This window comes from Schistocerca americana, chromosome 5 (assembly GCF_021461395.2).
Source record: "Schistocerca americana isolate TAMUIC-IGC-003095 chromosome 5, iqSchAmer2.1, whole genome shotgun sequence".
Classification (NCBI taxonomy): Eukaryota; Metazoa; Arthropoda; class Insecta; order Orthoptera; family Acrididae; genus Schistocerca; species Schistocerca americana.
This window is the reverse complement of record NC_060123.1, coordinates 326,412,732-326,434,614: the sequence shown is the minus strand read 5'-3', so window position 1 is coordinate 326,434,614 and position 21,883 is coordinate 326,412,732. Positions and strand designations below refer to the sequence as shown.

General features: G+C 40.8%; 1 protein-coding gene across 3 annotated transcripts in view; it reads left to right on the top strand.

Annotated features, from left to right (window-relative positions):
• The first annotated feature begins 3,560 nt into the window (after positions 1–3,560).
• The window catches only part of LOC124616732 (RNA-binding protein 25), a 188,277-nt gene continuing 169,954 nt past the window's right edge, over positions 3,561–21,883 (top strand). For 2 of the 3 annotated variants that reach the window (XM_047145094.1, XM_047145097.1), the window contains exon 1: positions 3,561–3,686. The gene's annotated coding sequence lies outside the window, so the exon portion shown is untranslated. The remainder of the gene's footprint in view (positions 3,687–21,883) is intronic. The other variant, XM_047145096.1, reaches the window with a different exon arrangement.

Sequence of the window (21,883 nt, the reverse complement as noted above, 5' to 3'; positions counted from 1 at the left end):
TTAACTGCATGCATTAATGCTTACGCGAAAAAATGAAATACATTTTTAAATATGTGACATAAAATACCATCCAATCCACTCGAAACTGGTTTTAAAGTGATGTTACTATTTTTTCATCTATCTGTGTATAACTTCTTTAACAAACATAGAAAAAGTTAGAAAGAAATAAAACTCCACTCGTTCAATGAATACAGTAAAACTCTGCTACAATTTGGAACTCTGTGAAAAGATAATCAAATGTTTAATGAGATGACAATGAAAACCCATAGTCATGAAAATCGAAATTATATTTGGAGGCAAAAAAGACGAAAGTCGACTAGAAAGTGATATTGAAAACAAATGCAGTAAGATGAGATCCTGCATTAGAAAAAACATCTACATCTACATCTACATGAGTACTCTGCAATCACATTTAAGTGCTTGGCAGAGGGTTCATCGAACCACAATCATACTATCTCTCTACCATTCCACTCCCGAACAGCGCGTGGGAAAAACGAAAACCTAAACCTTTATGTTCGAGCTCTGATTTCTCTTATTTTATTTTGATGATCATCCCTACCTATGTAGGTTGGGCTCAAAAAAATATTTTCGCATTCGGAAGAGAAAGTTGGTGACTGAAATTTCATAAATAGATCTTGCCGCGACGAAAAACGTCTTTGCTTTAATGACTTCCATCCCAACTCACGTATCATATCTGCCACACTCTCTCTCCTATTACGTGATAATACAAAACGAGCTGCCCTTTTTTGCACCCTTTCGATGTCCTCTGTCAACCCCACCTGGTAAGGATCCCACACCAGGCAGCAATATTCTAACAGAGGACGAACGAGTGTAGTGTAAGCTGTCTCTTTAGTGGACTTGTTGCATCTTCTAAGTGTCCTGCCAGTGAAACGTAACCTTTGGCTCGCCTTCCCCACAATATTATCTATGTGGTCTTTCCAACTGAAGTTGTTCGTAATTTTAACACCCAGGTACTTAGTTGAACTGACAGCCTTGAGAATTGTACTATTTATCGAGTAATCTAATTCCAACGGATTTCTTTTGGAACTCATGTGGATCACCTCACACTTTTCGTTATTTAGCGTCAACTGCCACCTGCCACACCATACAGCAATCTTTTCTAAATCGCTTTGCAACTGATACTGGTCTTCTGATGACCTTACTATACGGTAAATTACAGCATCATCTGTGAACGACCTAAGAGAACTGCTCAGATTGTCACCCAGGTCATTTATATAGATCAGGAACAGCAGAGATCCCAGGACGCTTCCCTGGGGAACACCTGATATCACTTCAGTTTTACTCGATGATTTGCCGTCTATTACTACGAACTGCGACCTTCTTGACAGGAAATCACGAATCCAGTTGCACAACTGAGACGATACCCCATAGGCCCGCAGCTTGATTAGAATTCGCTTGTGAGGAATGGTGTCAAAAGATTTCCGGAAATCTAGAAATACGGATTCAACTTGAGATCCCCTGCCAATAGTGGCCATTACTTCGTGCAAATAAAGAGCTAGCTGTGTTGCACAAGAACGATGTTTTCTGAAACCATGCTGATTACGTATCAATAGATCGTTCCCTTCGAGGTGATTCATAATGTTTGAATACAGTATATGCTCCAAAACCCTGCTGCAAACCGACGTCAATGATATAGGTCTGTAGTTCGATGGATTACTCCTACTACCCTTCTTAAACACTGGTGCGACCTGTGCAATTTTCCAATCTGTAGGTACAGATCTATCGGTGAGCGAGCGGTTGTATATGATATATTTCAGCAGAAAACACCAGGTTATTAGCACTGAAGGATGTGTGCAAACTGTTTAATGAGTGTGTTAGCAAAATAGAAACTAGTTTAATACAAAAGTATTGTGTTGATAAATAAATTTTCCTACCAAAATAATTGAGATCAATTTTGTCATTACTAAATTCTCTCTGTTCTTCTGTCTCTGTCTTTCCCATTTTCATGTTCACACTAATTCGCAAAATCTGAACGTCACAAACACTATAACACACATTTATCAAGTTATACTATACTGTCATAAATATTCGCAATCATAAAAAATGATGCTCTCATCCAAAACTAGCCCATGGGTATGTCAGATGCATCTAAGTACAGTACATAGAATCTTATCTAGAAAATAGCCAGTAAATGTGATTTTTTAAACATAACTGGAGAACTATGACAAAATAAACATTTTCACTCCAAAACATGCAATAATGTGGTGATGAATTAGTTGGAGAAGTTGTTCTATCACAAATATAGTTCAATCATAACAATTAAATTATTCTATAGCGTAGGCAGTCACATCAAACAACAAAAAAGTTAAATGTTTCTTTACCAATAAACTTAATTCGTTATTGATGATTACTTTTACTAAATCAATGAACTGTTATTCTAACAATGAATTTGTAAATAATGCTTGTAAACTGGATTTAAAATCTTTTGTCGGTTAGTTGTGTATGCAAATAGGAATTAAAAACATAGAAAATTTGCTATTTCGAATTTTAAATATAGACTGTCAGTGTTCTGTGTCTCTCAAAATATTCTAGTCCAGTAAACAGTGCCCAATAAAATATGTAATGAACCTAAATTGAGCAATAAAAATCGATGTTTTGTAAGCTTTGGAAGAAAGATTTCGAAATTTATAGATTTTAATATTTTAATTCTACTATGTTACAATATGGGGTTATGTTGACGAGATCTGGTGATGATAGTTGTTGCTTACCATCTTATAACTCATGAGATATTAGTGGTAGTAGTATCTTTACTCATCGGTAGATTTCTTTTTACAAAGTTATAGGACATGTCCAAGTGTTTACAAGTTTAGATCAATTTAAAATAATCTAATTCGTATACACATATATATTTACAGACTTCTAGTTAGACATAATCGTTAGATTTACTCCTGGTATACAATAGTTTTTTTTTTTTTTTTTTTTTTTTTTTACAAATAACTTATTAAATAATGTAATGCCACAGCGTTCACTCTTATCTCACTATCAGTCACTGCACACACTATATACACTTTGTTTCATAACACTTCACTCACCACACACACACACACACACATACACACACACACACACACACACACACACACACACACACATTGTGACACACATCTTGAATGATATTTAATGGAAATGACTTTTCTTATCAAAATAACAAGGAAAAAAACCTCAGACAACACAGCCAAATGCTTGCCAGTCGACAGATATAAGAACATTGACGAAGTAATAACACTTCATTGACAAGAATTTATGGAACTTCCACAAAAATTGAAAGCGTTTCAGGAACTGTTAATCGAGTCATAAATCTGTGGTATGCTTTGTTTTCAGATTGCTAATCTAACAGAGTCTGAAGGAGAGCTTACATGACGTTTGGAAAGTAGGAGAGAGATGCTGGCAGAACTGAAGTCTTGAGCACGACTCTTAGTCTAGGATAGTTCAGACGACAACAGCAATGAAAGCAAATGGTTGTGAAGTGGCGTCGCCAAAGTTGCATTTGGAAACCCGCTTGAAGATGGTGTACAAAGATAATTATGGTAGTAGTTGCGGGTTTACGTTGGAATCTCTGCTTGGAAGTCGGCAGCCATTGTACTGGAATTTGTACGAAGTGCTGTGTGTTTTTGTGGTAGTGATTCATGTTTATTATGCAAACGGACTTATAATATCAGTTTCAGGTAAATTAACTGCATATGTAATGAATTATAGGAATGCGTAACGTATGGGTCGTAAGTTTACTCACGTGTGGTTAAGGAGGCAGCCAGATCGTAGTTTAATTTTAGTTACCAGTTCGTTTTTGATTTGTAGCATCAACGTTTTACTTCAAATAAGTTAGGAATTCTTCGTCCTTTCAGAATAAAGAAACGCAGCACGACGGGTATATGAAATAAACAATGAATAGAAGCCACTTTGCCGTGATAACATTGTGTGATTGACAATATAGTAGGGGAAACTTGCCCGCGCTAAGAATACTTGCCTCTTAGTTATACCGTTAAAAGTTCGATGGAGCGTCAGGTAACCTTCCGTTGGGCTGGGAGTTGATCGCGCTCTGATACAAATAATGTTGGTGTACTCAAAGCGAACTTGGAAGTTTGTGGTACACAATTTTACAACGTATTTGATGCACGGAACTTAGGAGTCTTTGTTAAATGATCTACAAAATTTTATTGTATTGTCTATTGTGGCTATTTATTGTATTGCAAAAGGGGCATTTTCATGAAGAAATATACTCGTAATCGTTTTTGACCACCAAGGTATTTCTGTACTGACAAAAGAAACAAACACCGGTTTGTATTGTAGAAAGATAGCAGTCTTTGACACATTGAAATTATGAACTTGAAAACTGCAGGATGATGTATTACAACTGCATGTCGAGTACCAGACTCATCATTTAAACTATTGTTTTGAAAGTGTTGTCATGTGGATGTCAATGAAAAATAATGAAATGTGTTGCTGGACAAAACTTTGGTAGTTCCTCATAGACCTTTTCTATTTACATTGCATTTCGACACTCATTTGCGTTAGCCAATTTAATATCCTGTTTATGTACTTCGTGCTTCAATTCTGTACCAGTACAATGCTTGCCATTGTACAGTTCTGTAAAAGGTGCTGGTATGCATTAATGAAAATTGATTTGTGGATTGAAGAATTAATTGTGCAAGAATACTACTCAATTACATTATGCTAGAAGTCTTTAAATTGAATTTTGCCTATTGATGTAAAAATAATTCAAGTTTTTTTTATATAGAAGAATGCTTGTAATTTTTGGTTTAATTCCCCAGTAAGAGCTCAGTTTCAACCAGTAATGCAATAATGTATTTTTCACAAAATTTAATTGATTGAGATGATTGGAAATAGGCTTCTTGATATCACACGTGTTGTTTGTTTATAAACAGCACAGCCCAACCACACAGCTTCATTGTCCTATGTCTATAGATATGTGTTTTAAGGATAGAGAGATGTGCAGATGAATTTTATGTGAAATTTTGTCCATCCATAAATTCTCCCACTTGTCCAAGCAAATAAAAGTTGCATGAAGGGAATTTTCACAGAAAGTTAGACATCTGCTTTCTGCAAATAAAAGCTGCTGATAGTGGTCAGAAACATCGTAGATCATATTCAGATATTCTGTGCCAATAACATTTTTCTACCCCATATGTTGAAATGTTATTAATGATCTTGTGTGAAATATGTATATTTGTTCTGGTGAGAAAATAATACAGATTACTTCTTTTGTGTGACTGGCCCATTAATTTTCAGCTTTTGTCGCTTACAGGTGTTTATTGTGTGTACACCATTTTCCAACTATTAATTTAAGTAGGTGTGTATAACAAAGGTGGAACTGTGGTAGTGGTGACAGATTGATCTATAGCATATCCCGATGTCTAAAACAGGCTGGAAAGTGACAGTTTAGCTGTGTGTTGTGAAACCAGTGAATGTGTATTTAAACCTAGGTTGTTGTGACAAACTTATATGTAATGAAGCTGGACGTGTATTTTAGCTTTGAAGTTGATAGTTTCATTTCTGATTATTTTCTGTTGTGTGGGAGTCCTGCAGTGTAGAGGCCTGTGTATTGTCACATTGTATCCCTAATCAACTCCAAAAACAAAACCAGGGCCATCACTGAAATGCAACACTTACACTGAAAGCACATTTATTATGGACATTAACATGCAGATGGAACTGTGTCCTTGACATGCAGTGTTGCAGAATATGCAAACATTATAAACATAAGAAATTTCTAGAACTTTCCAGAAATGACAGCTACTTAATAACAAGTATTTTGCTGGTGATCAGGTTGGAGCCGGTGACTCACCGATTGTCACAAGTGGCGATAGTCACTACTCCTCACTATGGGCAGCACAGCTCATGGAATTTCTCCCTCTCCTGAGAAACAGCAATGCACTGTATTAGAAGTTCTCATTGGAGCTGACTACAATATCCTAGATTTAGGTACTATTAGTGGTTTTCATATGGCAGGTCTGGAGGATCGTTATGTTCGGTTCATGTTGTCATATTCTTTTCACTGTGATGAGCATCGAAGCTTTGAGATCATAAAGCGCTGCTTCAGTTTCCTTGAATGAGGAGACCATGGTGTTGACCTATGCCTCAGGACTGTAGGAGGGCCTCGTGTGAAGGACATGGACAATGTCTCTTGACTTTTGTCTTATTGATGAAAGATCATAATCCTTATTTGGTGTCCGACACGTGATGGAAAATACCATACAGTGTAAAGTAGCACATTAGTAACTTTGCCAATACTCGCACTTTCCACACAGAAGTATAAATCTATACCAAGCGTCCAAGGCTGTAGCTCACTTGCAGGTGCTTGGCTGTGTAGCATTCATAATCTTTCTCCTCAGTGTCGAGGGCCTGTGTGTGAGCCAACTGTCTTACTTCTGTGGTCCTGGTGATAAGGTAAATATTCATCCTGAGTATCATCCAGTTAAAATGACAACATTCAGTGTATCCATTGTTATTTTGGACTGTGTGACCACAGAGCAGAAAGAACAATGTGAGCTTGTAGTGTCTCTCTTCAATACGTTATGTCTGACTGTCAGAATGGACAGCATTGTATCCCAGTCGCTGTTCACTGTAAACGTGCATGAAGAGCATTTCTGCCAACATCTTACTAAAGCTTTTGTTTGGCCATTTCTATGTGGGTGGTAGTTGTCATCCTGTGCGTGTTGTCACAGTGTGAAATTACCTCTGATATTAGTCTCAACTGAAAAATCTTTCCGTGATCAGAGATCATCACAAGGGGTGCTCTGTGCTTCAAAATATTGTCTTCAACAAGGAACCTTGCAATTTCTGAAGCTTTAGCAGTTGACACAGCTTTGCTGATGGTGTAGGAGGTGAGGTAGTCAGTGCAATCTATTATCCATTTATTTCCATTTGTTGGCTTTGAGAACCTCTCCAATTTGGGTGAATTGTGCAGCTGCAGGTGGAATCTGTATCAAATGCCCCAGAGATAATTGCAGCTCATGCTTCTGTCACTGACATTCCTTACAACAGCTCAAGTAGTGTCTTAACAGATTGGTGGAGATCTGATCAGTGATACCTACATCTGATTTGTTCTAGTTTTCACAAATCCCAGGTGACTAGATGTCGGAGCATTGTGGATATACTTTGAGATAGGTTGTAGATGAGCAGGGATGATGAGCAAAAAATTTTAGATGTAGGGAAATGTTCCATAAGAGTCTTCGGGTTTGATGACTGACATAGGAAAGGTGCGACCCAAGCTGTAAACAATACGGTGATGAAAATGTGGCATTATTGGTGATTTTTTTTTTTTTCTTTTCGAATAGGCTAAACTTCAAGTCTTTGTTTTAGTATCACATTCGTTGGCTTTACCAACTCACAACAAAACTGTTATTTTCCAACCTAACCTAGACATCAGGAAAAGCTACAGATCAGGCTGTCTCTACAGCTAGGTTTTTTTACTGTCATACTAGTTGCGTAACGCATAGCTAGGGTATGTATTTATTCAAACAATGGAAAATCCAGGATGGAATGTAAAACAATATGAAAAGGAAAGTTGCTACTCACCATACAGCTGAAATGCTGAGTTGCAGATAGACACAAGGCCAGTAAGGCCATCATCAAATATAGATAACTGAAACACACACACACACACACACACACACACACACACACACACACACACACACACAAGACTGCCGTCTTAGGCAACAGAAACCACATCAATTGCCTGAGACTGCATTCGTGTGTGTGGGTTGCTTCTCAATTTTCCTCTTCCCACTTACTCTGTCCATCTTCTCCTGCTTTCTCTGTGTCTATATTTTCTTTTGCTTTCTTTGTCCATGTTACCACTCTCACCCCTGTATGTGGTAGTTGGTTGTTACCCCCCCTCTGGCCCCAGACTAGCTTCTCCCTCTCTAACCCCACTCTTTCTCCCTCGGTGTTTCCCTTTACGATGACTTGGCTATTCTGGTGGGTTTGCTATTCCTGTATGGTCTTACCTTGCGTTTCCTTCTTTTTGGCTTTTCGTGGTCCCCCTTAGTGTTTGAGCTCCCTTTCTAAATTGTTTCCGTAGTGTGACCCATTTTGGGAAGCACTCCCTCTCTGATGTCTCTGGCTTGGCTGCCTCTCCCTCCTCCTTTCCCTTTCCACCCTCTCCGTAGCCTTCCTCCCACCCCTTCCCCTCTCCCAGCTAGGTCACCAGCACGATTGCCAGTCCATATGGTAGGGCTGTTATGTACTCATCTGGCTGAGCCCCCTGACATCACAGGGATCACACTTCTGGTACATAAGCTGTCACTGCCTCACGCATGCCTGGGAATAGTTGCTTATCTTTTTGGAGCATTGGAACTTCCGGCTGCGACTGTTGTGCCAAGTTGCCCCTGCTGCAGCTCATTGACATCCAAGGGGTGAGCTCTTGATCGGAATGGGTGGTACCAGGTGAAGGCTCTGCACATGAAGCCTGTGTTAAGCTCCACAGTTGTGGCTACTTGTCTGCAGCCATCTCTTCAGATAGGAATAGTTCTCAGTCTGCTCCTACTTTTACTTTCTTGACCTTCCCCCTCCTGGTCACTCCCTGGGAGGAGGGCCAGGCCCACTTGACGGAAACCCTTTTCCCGGTATTTGTTTTGTTCCAGGACAGATGGTGAAACTTTTACCACTACCAAACTGCCCTTTTTTTCCCCCACATTGAAAATAAGTTCGGTGGTGAAGTTGACTCCCATTGAACGTTGCGATCTAGTTCCCTACGTATTAAAATATCTTTTGCCAATCAGTCGGCTTCCCTTTGTGCTGTCGAGCACTTATGAGACATCCTGATGAGTAGTACTCCTCACCAGTCTGTTGTTATGACACAGGGCAGTATTTTCCATAGGAACCATCTTCTTCAATCTGATGATGAACTCTGGGCTAATCTGTTTGGTGCAGTGTTCATTTCTTCTGGTGAGTCCAGAGATGTCCTAAGGACAATTGTGTTGATATTGGTGCTTTCATCCTGGCATTTGATGGGTATACAATTCCAGAAAAAGTAAAGTAATGATTTAACATTGCAACATGAAGCCCTATACCCACCTCCCACATGCTCTTTCCATTGTCTCTGTTTATGCCATGTGTCTTGCTATGTTAGGCGCCACCTATTTGCGGCGACTGTGGCTGCCCTCCCCATGTGGGGAGTCCTCGCACTCTGCTGCCTATGTGTGTGATCTGTTTCGGCCCACATTTTCCTCACTAGCCAGAGTGCCCAATCTATAAAAGGAAAGAAAGCTTCAGGGTATGAATCCAAAACTCTCAACTGTCTGTCTTCCTTTTAGGCCTGACAGAAGTTCAACTGTCTCCACAAGGTACCTTGTAACGTCTGCCTTTACATCTGTTGCATCCTTTCCTCCTCCTCACCTACATCCTCTCCCCTTTCCCTTTCCTCCTCTTTAGCTGTTCTTGTTCCCTTCTCTCATGTAACCTTGGCCGGAGAAGAAACCCTCTTCTTTAACACCCATTGGGAATGTGGTTCCCTCTAGGATCATTTTCTGAGTGTCTTATCTTTTGTTTAGCATCATTCATCTGAACACATTCATTAATGTGGATTAGGATGTCTTTTCCTTGGCTGCCATCCCATCAGCTCCACGACACGATGCCACTAATGAGTCCATTTGACCCACACCATCCTTTCAGCAGCTGTTTCAGCGATTCCTTCTTCCTCGGGATGTCCTCAATGGTGGGCCCCCGAAAATTGCTGCGGCTATTAACGACCACTGTTGTGCCCTTCAATGCTACAAATTGCATCCATCTCTCAACCATCTCCTGGCCTTTAAACAGCTTTTTACCTGGGCTTGTTTTCTAAGTTAATACCAAAAACAGATTTTTTTGTAACAGTATGTTGCTGCCATAGGATTGCATACTCTCTCTTCACAGGTGTGGGCAAAGATCAGGTGCATATTTGGCTGCCATCCTCATACGGGTTGCCAGGAATTTCCCTGAATGGGTTATTCTCATCAACCCGGACTCTGTTGCTGAGTATTTTGCTCAGCATGTCACCCAGGCCTCAGCATGGGTCCACTATCTGCCTGCATTCGGTCGTTTCAAACACGAGTCGGAATGAGTCCCTTTATCTTTCGTTTTCCGTTGCCTGGAACCTATTAACACCACGTTTAGTGAGTAGGAATTCGCCAGCATCCATGCTCTCTGCTCCGAGATGGCTCGTGTACCAGACTTGATGCACATTCAAATGCTTCACTACTTATTGTTAGCTAGCCAACATCATGCACTTTCCCTTTTCAGCCATCTATGGCATGAGGGGAATTCACTTCCCAATGGTGAGAAGATGTTATCATTCCAGTTTTGAAATCTGGTAAACTGTCTCTTCAGATGGACAGCTATTGTCTGATCAGTTAAACCAATGCCCTCTGCAAATTACTTGACTATATGGTGAGTTGAAAACTCTATTTGATTCTTGAATCCTGGGACGTTCTATCTTCAGTCCAATATGGTTTTTGCCAGTGCCACTCTGCAGCTGATAATTTAGTTCACCTGGAGTCTGTTATCTGAATGGTTGTGCCTGGTGTCAAAATTGTGTTGCAGTCTCCTTTGATTTGCATACAGCTTATACCACCACATGGCGCCACCTTACATGAGTGGGGCCTCTGATTCCCACTCCTGATTTTTATCCAGAACTTCCTTTCATGTTGCACTTTTCAGGTACAGGTTAGCACCTTCTGTAGCATCTTCCATACACAAGAGAATAGGATACCTCTCTTTTTAGTGGCTATTGATGGCCGGTTGGCAGCTGTGGGTTCTTCAGTGCCGCCCCCCCCCCCCCCTCCTTCCCTTTGCCGGCCGAATTTATTACCGGCAAGCTGCCTCTTGAGATCGGTATTCCAGCACCAGAACTTCGATTGGTATTATCCAATCAAATTGTAAGGATTTGTGTAAAGAATGGCATACTCTGACTTCGCTAAACAAACTACAAGCACTAAAGGAGACCATGAATTTGTGGAAGTCCAAAAAAACCACTATGCATGCCTCTGACAAGGACTCCATCGTCCTTTGCTGGCTCTGCATCGCCCATACTTGGCTGACGATCCGCTCCACTGTCATTGTGGTGGCCATGTGATTGTGGTCCACATTTTGCTGGACTGTCTTAACCTAGTCACCCTGCAGCAGACACTGTAATCTTCCTGACTCGCTACCCCTGGTGGTAGCAGGTGATGCCTTGGGCTGACCTGGTTTTATGATTGATTCATTGATTCATGAATGAGGTTTTCATCACTCTCTCTAAGGCTGTGCCCTACATGAGCGACAGAAACGGCCGACAGTGAACAACGTATGGATATGTGACACTCCAGCGACAAGCAGCAGCATTGGGCGAAAAACTTGGATGTCCTGCATCCGAGCGACCATCTCCTGCTACAACATGGCTGCTTAGACCCAAACAGCTGTTTCTATAAAATGACACCCCTAAACTGTAGAATACTGTAGCGGAAGAGTAAGGCTACAAAATTAGGTTTACTTAAGAAAATAAATGAAATTTACAAAGGGAGGAATTTCATAATTTATACCATCAACTACGAAGACCGCAGGACAAATTCCTCGAATACATGTGAACGAGCAGAGGAGCATTCGACTATCTCATCGATAAATTAAAGACAAATGGTTTTTACATGATCAAGAGCTATTAACAGCCGATAAATGCGGAGGAATGACTGATGAGCCTAAATATGTGTACAGATTGAGAACAGCGAATAACAGCTAGCTGTGGTGTAGCGATAGTGTTACAGTTTGTGATTATGGATTTGAAAAGGTACTGGGTTCGATCCCAGGTACTTCTTACGTTTTAACTGACTCGGTTACAATTCTGTGTACTAAATTTTTTGTCTACTTTTTACACTGCATCACTAAGCATATATTTAAGGTCGTGGCAAAGTACTTGATCTTTAAGTGTACACACCTGTCTCAGTATATCACGCACATTAAATTCCTAATAAATTACAATGAACCATGAAATTTTACAGGTATTTGATGTTGTGAACGTAATTCATCAGCAGTCAGTGTTAAGGCCAAGTGTTTCAATTAATCTAAATAGTCTGTAAAAGTAAAGCACACAAAAGTTTTGAAAAGAAAGTCAAACGTTTTGTGAAATGAGTTGTCTAGAAGTATGAAATAAAAAATATTAGGGAATCGTTTGGTGCACCTCATTTTCTGTTCATCATTTCAAGCATCATTGTAAGGCATGTAGAATGTTTCTCTGGTCTACTATTTCTTTTACACAAATAATTTCATCAAAAATTTGAACGATGTATTTCATTTTTTTATTTTCAAGTTTTATTCAGAAAGTGTGATTTTACTGACTCCTCGTTTGCCTTCCTAATGTCTTCTGCTCTTGAAAATCCTAACTGGTACTTGATTCGAAGGAAGCCTTTGACATTTAAATACCACACCAATGTATGTTTTTATGTGTAAAAGACTACGCCTTGAACAGATGATATTTTTGACACTTCATTTACATAGATTGGCAGCAGCTTTTCATGAAATATTTCAATTTTACCTCGACTTGTTAATTAAGTTTTTCTTACTTACACTGATAACTTTGAAGCAGTTAAAAATTTTCATTCAAAACTAGACCTCATGCCGGTCACGTTGATACCCGTTTGCCAGTTTCTCTCTCTTTATTTGGCTATGAAAATTCAGACAAAACCACATGGTGTAATTTATAGGAAGTCTTGTTTTCACTCTGCTCGCTCGTTTACAAAAATGTATTGAGTGTTAACCATATGATAAAATAGACCTTTGTGTGTGCTGTCATTTCCAAAAATCTTTGTTTTGATACCTTGAAGCGATTATGAGAAACGACGATTTTTGTGACCACTTTGTTACCTTAGTGCAGGAAAGGTTCGGACGTAATGCAAGTGACCCGTCCGCATGTATAGTCAACATTTCAAATGCGGTGCTGCATTGTATTCCATTTTTCAAACAAACGTTGATGCAAATTCATTGATCCACCTTTTTCAAAAGCAAATTCGTCAAGAAGACTAACAATAAACTACATACTCGAAACGGCGAAAGATGCGAACGTACATCGGAAAGTGTACCAGCAAGATAAAAAAAAGAAAGAATTGAAAATCGGATGCATAGTCCCTGTGAAGTTAAAAATTTCCTGTTACTTTTTGACTCCATCTCGTACATATATGATCTGACAGGCAGGGTGAGCAGCAGTCTGTGGCTTTTCGCTGATGATGCTGTGATGTGCAGGAAGGTGTCTTCATTGAGTGACTGTAGGAGGATACATGATGACTTAGACAGAATTTCTAATTGGTATTATAAATGGCAGCAAACTCCAAAGGTAGAAAAATTAAGTTAATGCGCTTGAGTAGGAAAAACAATCCTGTAATAATATCTTGGGTTGTCGGGTGCTCTGCCGGATATCAGCGTCGTACTTGCATGATATTTCGGTAGTGTAACTCGTTACCTTCATCAGGTGCAACCTGAGACTACTCCTCGAGTGGACCTGGTCCATTATTTATGCCTGTGGCCTTCCCCCTTCACCAAGCACTCCCTCTGTCGTCCGCACCCGCTCGCTGTGGTCTTCTGGAGCATTGCTGTTCCCTTCTCCGTCCGCTGCAGTCCAGGGTGTTCTCTTTGCGGTCCGCGCCCGCCAGACAGGCTCCTGAGTGTTCCATCTTCGGTCTGGTGCGTTTGGAATCCCGTCTGTGTTACCAGGCGTTCCCCCTGTGGTCCTCTCGTGCTCACTGTGATCTGCTGGAGCGTTGCCATCCCATTTTCGATCCGTTGCGGTTCTAGATGTTCTGTTTGTGGTCCGCGCCCATCAGTCCTGACCCTGGGCATTCCATCTTCAGTCTGGTGCGCCCATAACTCTGTATGGGGATCGTTCTCCATGTCCATGTTCTTCTATTTGTGGAGTGCTGCAGCTGTCCCCGTTGCTTCTTCAGCAATTCCATAGCAGGATCCCAGGCTCTACTTAGTTGGTACCTCGTGTAACGGTTCATGAGATTATCGGTCATTTTTATCTCTATTGACTCTTACAACACTATCCCAAAATCTGGGCATCTGTGCTAGAAACTTGGTTTCTTCATAATTCATGGCATGACTTAATTCTAGGCAGTGTTCAGCAATAGCTGATTTTGTTGCCTGTCTTAATCAGGTGTGCCTCTGATGTTCCTTGCACCTGATGGCTACTGTTCTCGTTGTCTGGCCAATGTAGGACATGCCACATTGGCAAGGTATATTATAAATCCATGGTTTCCGTAAACCCAGGTCGTCCTTGACTTTCCCCACCAGTCCCTCGATCTTGCTTGATGGACAGAAAACACACTTGATATTGTATTTACGAAGGTTCCTACTAATTATGGCAGAAATAGAGCCAGCATAGGGCAAATACGCCACCTTCTTTGCTTCATCTTGCTCTGCTTCTGGAACTTGGGGTGTAGTGGCTGGTTGGAGTGCCATCTCAATTTGTTTCAGTGTATATCCATTTTTGCAGAACACTGTTTTGAGATGCTATATTTCTGTTGGTAGACTTTCTTGGTCTGACAAGTCACGTGCTCTGTGGACGAATGTCTTAAGAACACTGTTCTTCTGTGCAGGGTGGTGACAGCTGCTGGCCTGCAGGTATAAATCAGTGTGTGTGGGTTTTCGATACACACTGTGGCCAATTGATCCATCTGCTTTCCTTTTTACTAGTACATCCAGAAACGGCAGCTGGCCATTCTTTTCCTGTTCTATGGTGAACCTGATATTCGGGTGGCACAAGTTAAAATGTTCCAGAAACTCATTGAGCCTGTCTTTCCGATGAGGCGAGATTACGAAGATGTCATCCACATACCTGAAGAAGCGTGTGGGTTTATATCTGGCTGTCTCTAATGCCCTCTCCACAAATCTCTCCATGAACACATTGGCAACCACAGGAGACAGTGGGCTACCCATAGCTACACCTTCAGTTTGCTCATAATATTGGTTCCCGTATAGGAAATACGTGGATGTCAGTGTATGCCTGAACAGGTTCAGCAGAGCACCATCAAAATTTTCTGCAATCAGTTCTAGCGAGTGTCTCAGTGGGACCCTGTTGAACAGTGATACCACATCGAAACTAATCATGATGTCCAAATCTGTGATGCGTAGTTGCTTGAGGCGTTGCAGGATGTCTTCAGAGTTTCGGATGTGGTGAACACATTTCCCCACATACAGAGACAGCAGATTTTTCAAATACTTGGCTGTTGCATATGTAAGTGCCCCAATATTAGTGACAATAGGACGTAGAGGCATGCCCTTCTTGTGTATTTTAGGCAGACCATACAGCCTAGGTGGCACTGGTGCTTTTGCCTGAATTTGTCTGATGATCTTCTCAGGCATCCCTGTCTACTTCAGGAGAGGCCTGCTCTTCTTGTCCACCTTGTCAGTGGGGCCACACTCCAAAGTTCTATATGCTGTGTCCTCCAGAAGTTGACGTACTTTATCATAGACTGTAGAGTTCCCTTTGTCTGCTGGCAGTACTACAGTACTGTTGTCTTCCCGGAGCTTCTTCACTGCAAGCCTCGCCTCGGATGTGATTTTCGATTTTGGAGGCCTGGCATTGGTGAGTGCCCTGCAAGTCTCTCGGCGGACTTCCTCTGCCACATTGGGTGGAAGTATGGCTGCAACTTGCTCTACTGCACTGACGAAACCTGAAATGGGCACATTTCTGGGGGTCATTGTGAAGTTGAGACCCTTGCTGAGTACCTTCGTGGTTATATCATCAAACTGTGTGCCACTTAGAAATTAAAGTACTGTGAAACGCAACTGGGCACCTGTCAGCTATATGATTTACAGTAGTGTGTGTTGGAATTCACAACCCATTTTTCAGCCAGTGTAGCAACACAGTACGTCGACACCGAGGACAACAAATGAAATAAAGAAGCAGGAGGAACTGCTACTAGTGGTCTGTCAATGATAGATCTAGGCATACTGCACAGGGTGGACGGGTACCAGGATGTTGTACAGATCCCCCTAACCAACAAATTTGAGAGACTGTCTTTCAGTGAAACTGAAATTTGAACCATTGGGACTCACTTCACCTGTTTTGGGGAAATTTGTTTTGTCTGGTGTCAGGAGGAGGTAAACACGAAGGGTGGGGATCTATTAATCATAGGCAGTTCAAACGTACAGGGAGTGAAAGTTCCCCTTCACGAAATGGCAGCAAAGGACAGGAAAGTACACCAGGTGCACTCAGTATGTATGCCTGGGGGCCACATTCAGCATGTTAAAGAGGCTATTCCAGCAGCCATTGAGGGAGCAGGGTGCAACCAACTGCAGATTGTGACACTTGTTGAAACAAATGATGCCTGTCGTCTAGGCTCTGAGGTCATTCTTGGATCATTCCAGTGATTATCAGAAAAAGTTGAGAAGACCAGCCGTGTGTATGGAGTTTCAACAAAGTGCATAATTTGCAGCTTGTCTCCAGTACTGATTGTGGCCTGTGGTTCTGTGGGGAGTGTAAGGGCTGAACCAGAGACTTTGGAGGTTCTGTGACAAGCAAGGCTGCATGATTGGGTTGAGAACTGTAGGATCTCCCTACGTAGGTCAGGTGCACACTACACATCAAAGACTGCTATTCAGGTAGCCGACTGGGGGGGGGGGGGGGGTTGCACAAGAATGTTAAAATCCTAATGATAAAGTGCTGAAGCATATGCAGCAAACTGTTAGAGTTTGAATTACTCATGAAAAGCAGTGAAGCTCACGTAACACTAGGTACAGAAAGCTGGTTTAAACTTGAAATTGATAGCAGTGAGGTTTTTTGGGAAAATTTAAGTGTATGTCATAAGGATAAGCAAATGGGAAATGGAGGTGGTGTATTTGTCACAGTAGACGAACTCAGATCCACCAAGATAGAAATTTAAGCAGCATATGATATTGTTTGGACAGGACTCAGTATCGGGGGTGGGCATAAAATAATTGGATCCTTCTATCACCCACCAGACTCATCTCCTGACATAACAAAAAACTTTAGAGAGAACCTCTGTTCACTTGTATGCAAGTTCCTCAATCATACTGTAATCATCAGTGGAGACTTTATTTGTCCAACAGTCAGATGGGAAAATTACAGTTTTGTTAGTGGTGGATGTGATAAGATATCTTATGAAACTTTACTGAATGCCTTCTCTGAAAACTACCTATAACAGATTGAAATATATTGTATATAATGGCAACAAATAGACCTGACCTCTTTGAGAATGTTCATGTTGAATTTGGTATAAGTGACCATGACATGGTTGTGGCAGCAATGATTACTTAGGTACAAAGGACAACTAAAACAATCATAAATATACATATGTTCAGTAAACTAGATAAAAATTCAAGAGTGCCATTCCCAATGAGGAGCTTGAAACTTTCAGCACAGGGCAGAGACATGTAGAGGAACTCTGGCTCAAGTTTAAAAGAATAGTTGACCATTCACCTGGTAGATATGTACCCAGTAGAACAGTTCATTTGGCTGTCAGGAGAGCAGTGGGTGATGCCTTCAATAACTACTGTGGCAGAATATTGTTAGTTGCACCATAGTTAGTGTCCAGTCCCTAGCGAATGAGGCAGGAACTGAAATTGAGGCTAGCAAAGCAAAAGCTGAAATGCTTAACTCCCTTTTCAAATGTTCCTACCCAGAAGAATTGCTGCAATTTAATACTTGTACCACTGAAAAGGTGAATGAAATAAGTAGTCTCAGTGGTGTTGAGAAACAGCTGAAATAATTAAAATTGAACAAAGCTCCAGGCCTCGAAGGAATCCCTGTCAGATTATATACTGAATTCCCAGGTCAGTTAGCCCCTCTTAAGTATAATCTATCATGAAGAGGAAACTGTGCCCAGTTCATGGAAAAAGGCACAGGTCACTTCCATCTGCAAGAAGGGTAGCAGAAGTGATCCACAAAACTACCATCCAATATCCTTGACATTGATTTGTTGTAGAATCTTAGAACATATTCTGAGCTCAAACACAATGACCTCCTCAATGCCAGCCAGTGAGGATTTTGAAAACATTGATCATGTGAAACCCACTCATACTTTTCTCACATAACGTACTGAAAGTTTGAATCAAGGCAACCAGGTAGGTGTAGTATTTCTTGATTTCTGAAAAGCATTTGACTCAGTATCACATGTATGCTTATTGTCAAAAGTACAATCACACGGGGTATCTAGTGAAATTTGTGACTGGATTGAGGCCTTTTTGGTAGGTAGGACACAGCATATTATCTTGGATGGAGAGTCATCGTCAAATGTAGAAGTAACTTTGGGTGTATCCCAGAGAAGTTTGTTGGGTGTTTGGGACCCTTGCTGTTCGTGTTGTATGTTAATGACCTTGCAGACAAAATTATTAGTGAAATTGTGCTTTTTGCAGATGATACAGTTATCTATAATGAAGTACTATCTGAAAGAAGTTGCATAACCATTTCAGATGCAGTTATTTGTAAGGAAGTACTATCTGAAAAAAACTGCATAAATATTCAGTCAGATATTGATAAGATTTCAACATGGTGCAGAGAATGACAACTTTACATCTACATGATTATTCTGCTATTCACAATGAAGTGCCTGGCAGAGGGTTCAATGAACTAACTTCAACCTGTCTCTCTGCCGTTCCACTCTCAAATGGCGCACGGGAAAAATGAGCACTTAAATTTTTCTGTGCGAGCCCTGATTTCTCTTATTTTATCGTGATTATCATTTCTCCCTACATAGGTGGATGCAAACGGAATGTTTTCGAAATCGGAGGAGAAAATTGGTGATTGAAATTTCATGAGAAGATCCCGTAGCAACGAAAAATGCCTTTGTTTTAATGATTGCCACTCCAATTCACTTATCATGTCTGTGGCACTGTCTCCCCTATTTCATGATAATACAAAACGAGCCGCCCTTCTTTGAACTTTTTCGATGTCATCGGTCAGTCCCACCTGATGCGGATCCCACACTGCACAGCAATACTCCAGAATAGGGTGGATAAACGTGGTGTAAGCACTCTCTTTAGCAGACCTGTTGCACCTTCTAAGTGTTCTGCCAATGAACTGCAGTCTTTGATTTGCTCTACTCACAACATTATATATGTGATTGTTCCAATTTGGGTTATTTGTAATTGCAGTCCCTAAGTATTTAGTTGAATTTATAACCTTCAGATTTGTGTCTTATTGCACAATCGAAATTTAGTGGATTTTTTTTAGTACTTATGTGAGTAACTTCATACTTTTCTTTATTCAGGGTCAGTTGCCACTTTTGCACCATATAGATATCTTATTTAAATCATTTTGCAATTTGTTTTGGTCATCTGTTGACTTTACAAGATGGTAAATGGCAGCATCATGTGCAAACAATCTAAGACGGCTACTAAGATTGTCTCCTATATTGTTAATATAGATCAGGAACAATAGAGGGCCTGTCACACTTCCCTGGGGAATGCCAGATATTACTTCTGTTTTACTCAATGACTTTCCATCCATTACTACGAACTGTGACCTTTCCGACAGAGAATCATGAATCCAGTTGCACAACTGGGCGATATTCCATAGGCACACAGTTTGGTTAGAAGATGCTTGTGAGAAACAGTGTCGAAAGCCTTCTGGAAATCTAAAAATATGGAATCAATTTGACATCCCCTGTCGATAGCACTCATTACTTCACGAGTATAAAGAGCTAGTTGTGTTTCGCAAGAAAGATATTTTCTGAATCCATGCTGACTATGTGTCAATAAATCATTTTCTTCGAGGTACCTAATAATGTTCAAATACAGTATATGTTCCAAAACTCTACTGCAAATTGATGTTAGTGATATGGGCCTGTAATTCAACAGATTACTCCTACTTTCCTTTTTGGGTATTGGTGTGACTTGAGCAATTTTCCAGTCTTTAGGTACGGATCTTCCTGTGAACAAGCGGTTGTAGTTAATTGCTAGATACAGAGCTATTGTATCATCATACTCTGAGAGGAACCTGACTGGTGCACAATCTGGAACAGAAGTATTGCCTTTATTAAGTGATTTAAGCTGCTTTGCGACACCAAGGATATCTACTTCTATGTTTCTCATATGGGCAGTTGTTCTTGATTGGAATTCAGGAATATTTACTTCATTTTCTTTGGTGAAGGAGTTTCGGAAAACTGTGTTTAATAACTCTGCTTTAGTGGCACTGTCATCAGTGACTTCACCATTGTTATCACGCAGCGCAAGTATTGATTACGTCTTGCCACCGGTGTGCTTTATGTATGACCAGAATTTCTTTGGGTTTTCTGCCAGATTTTGAGACAGATTTTTGTTATGAAAATTATTAAAAGCATCTCACATTGAAGTACGCGCTATATTTCAAACTTCTGTAAACTTTGCCTGCTTGGGGATTTTGCATTCTTTTAACTTTGGCATGCTTTTTACACTGCTTCTGCAACAGCGATCTGACCTGTTTTGTGCACCATGGCGGATCAGTACTATCACTTATTAATTTATGTGGTATATATCTCTCAATTACTGGTGATACTATCTCTCTGAAATCATTCCACAGCTTTTCTACACTACATGACCAGATCGGACGGAGTGAAGATTCTCTCTTAAAACGGTGTCAAGAGCATTTTTATCATTTTTTAAAAATATACTTTGCATTTCTTTTTGATGGTTATAAGTGTTACGGCATTCAGCCTACAAGCAACTGCCTTGTGGTCGCTAATCCCTGTATTTGTCAGGATACTCACTATTTGCCCAGGATTATTTGTTGCTAAGAGGTCAAGTATGTTTACACAACCATTTACGCTTTGAATGGGTTCATGAACTAATTGTCCAAAATAATTTTCTCAGAAAGCATTCAAATTCAGATGACGTTTTATGCCTGCTGCCGGCTTTAAACATATAATTTTTCCATCATATCGAGGGTAGATTGAAGCCACCACTGACTATAACTGTATGAGTGGGGTACCTATTTGAAATGAGACTCAAGTTTTCTTTGAACGGTTCAGCAAATATATCTTCTGAATTGGGGGGTCGGTAATACGATCCAATGAATAGATTAGTCCGATTGTCAAGTATAACTTCTACCCATACTATTTCGCAGGAACTATCTATTTCAATTTCACTACAAGGCAAACTATTTCTGACAGCAATAAATACTCCACCACCAACTGTATTTGATCTATCCTTTCTGAACACTGTTAGATCATTTGAAAAAATTTCGGCTGAACTTATTTCTGGCTTTAGCCGGCTTTCTGTACCTATAACTATTTGAGCTTTAGTGCTTTCTAGTAGGGCTTGAAGCTCTGGTTCTTTTTCAACACAGCTAAAACAGTTTACAACTACAATACTGATCGTTTCTAGTACTAACTTACTGTGTTTTACCTGTCCCCTTTTAGACAGATGCACTTTCTGTGGTTCCCTGAGACCCTCCAACCTAAAAAACCTTCCAGTCCCATCCACACAGCCCCTGCAACCCATGTAGCCGCTTTCTGTGTGTAATGGACTCCTGACCTATTAAGCGGAACCTGGGAACCCACCAACTGATGACGCAAGTCAAGGAATCTGCAGCCTACAGAGTCACAGAACTGCCTGAGCCTCTGATTCAGACCATCCACTTATCTCTGCACCAAAGGACCACAGTTGATTCTATTGATGATGCTGCAGATGGTGAGCTCCATCTTAATCTCGCAAGCAAGACTGGCAGTCTTTACCATTTCCCCTAGCTGCTCGAAACCAGGGAGAATCTCCTCTGATCCAAAGCGACACACATCATTGGTACTGACATGAGCCACCACCTGCAGTTGGCTGCACCCTGTATTCTTCATGTCATCCGGAAGCGCCCTTTCCAGATCCAGAATGACTCCCCCCCCCCCCCCTATATGCACACGGAGTGCACACTGGCTTCCTTCCCCTCCTTGGCAGCCACGTTCCTAAG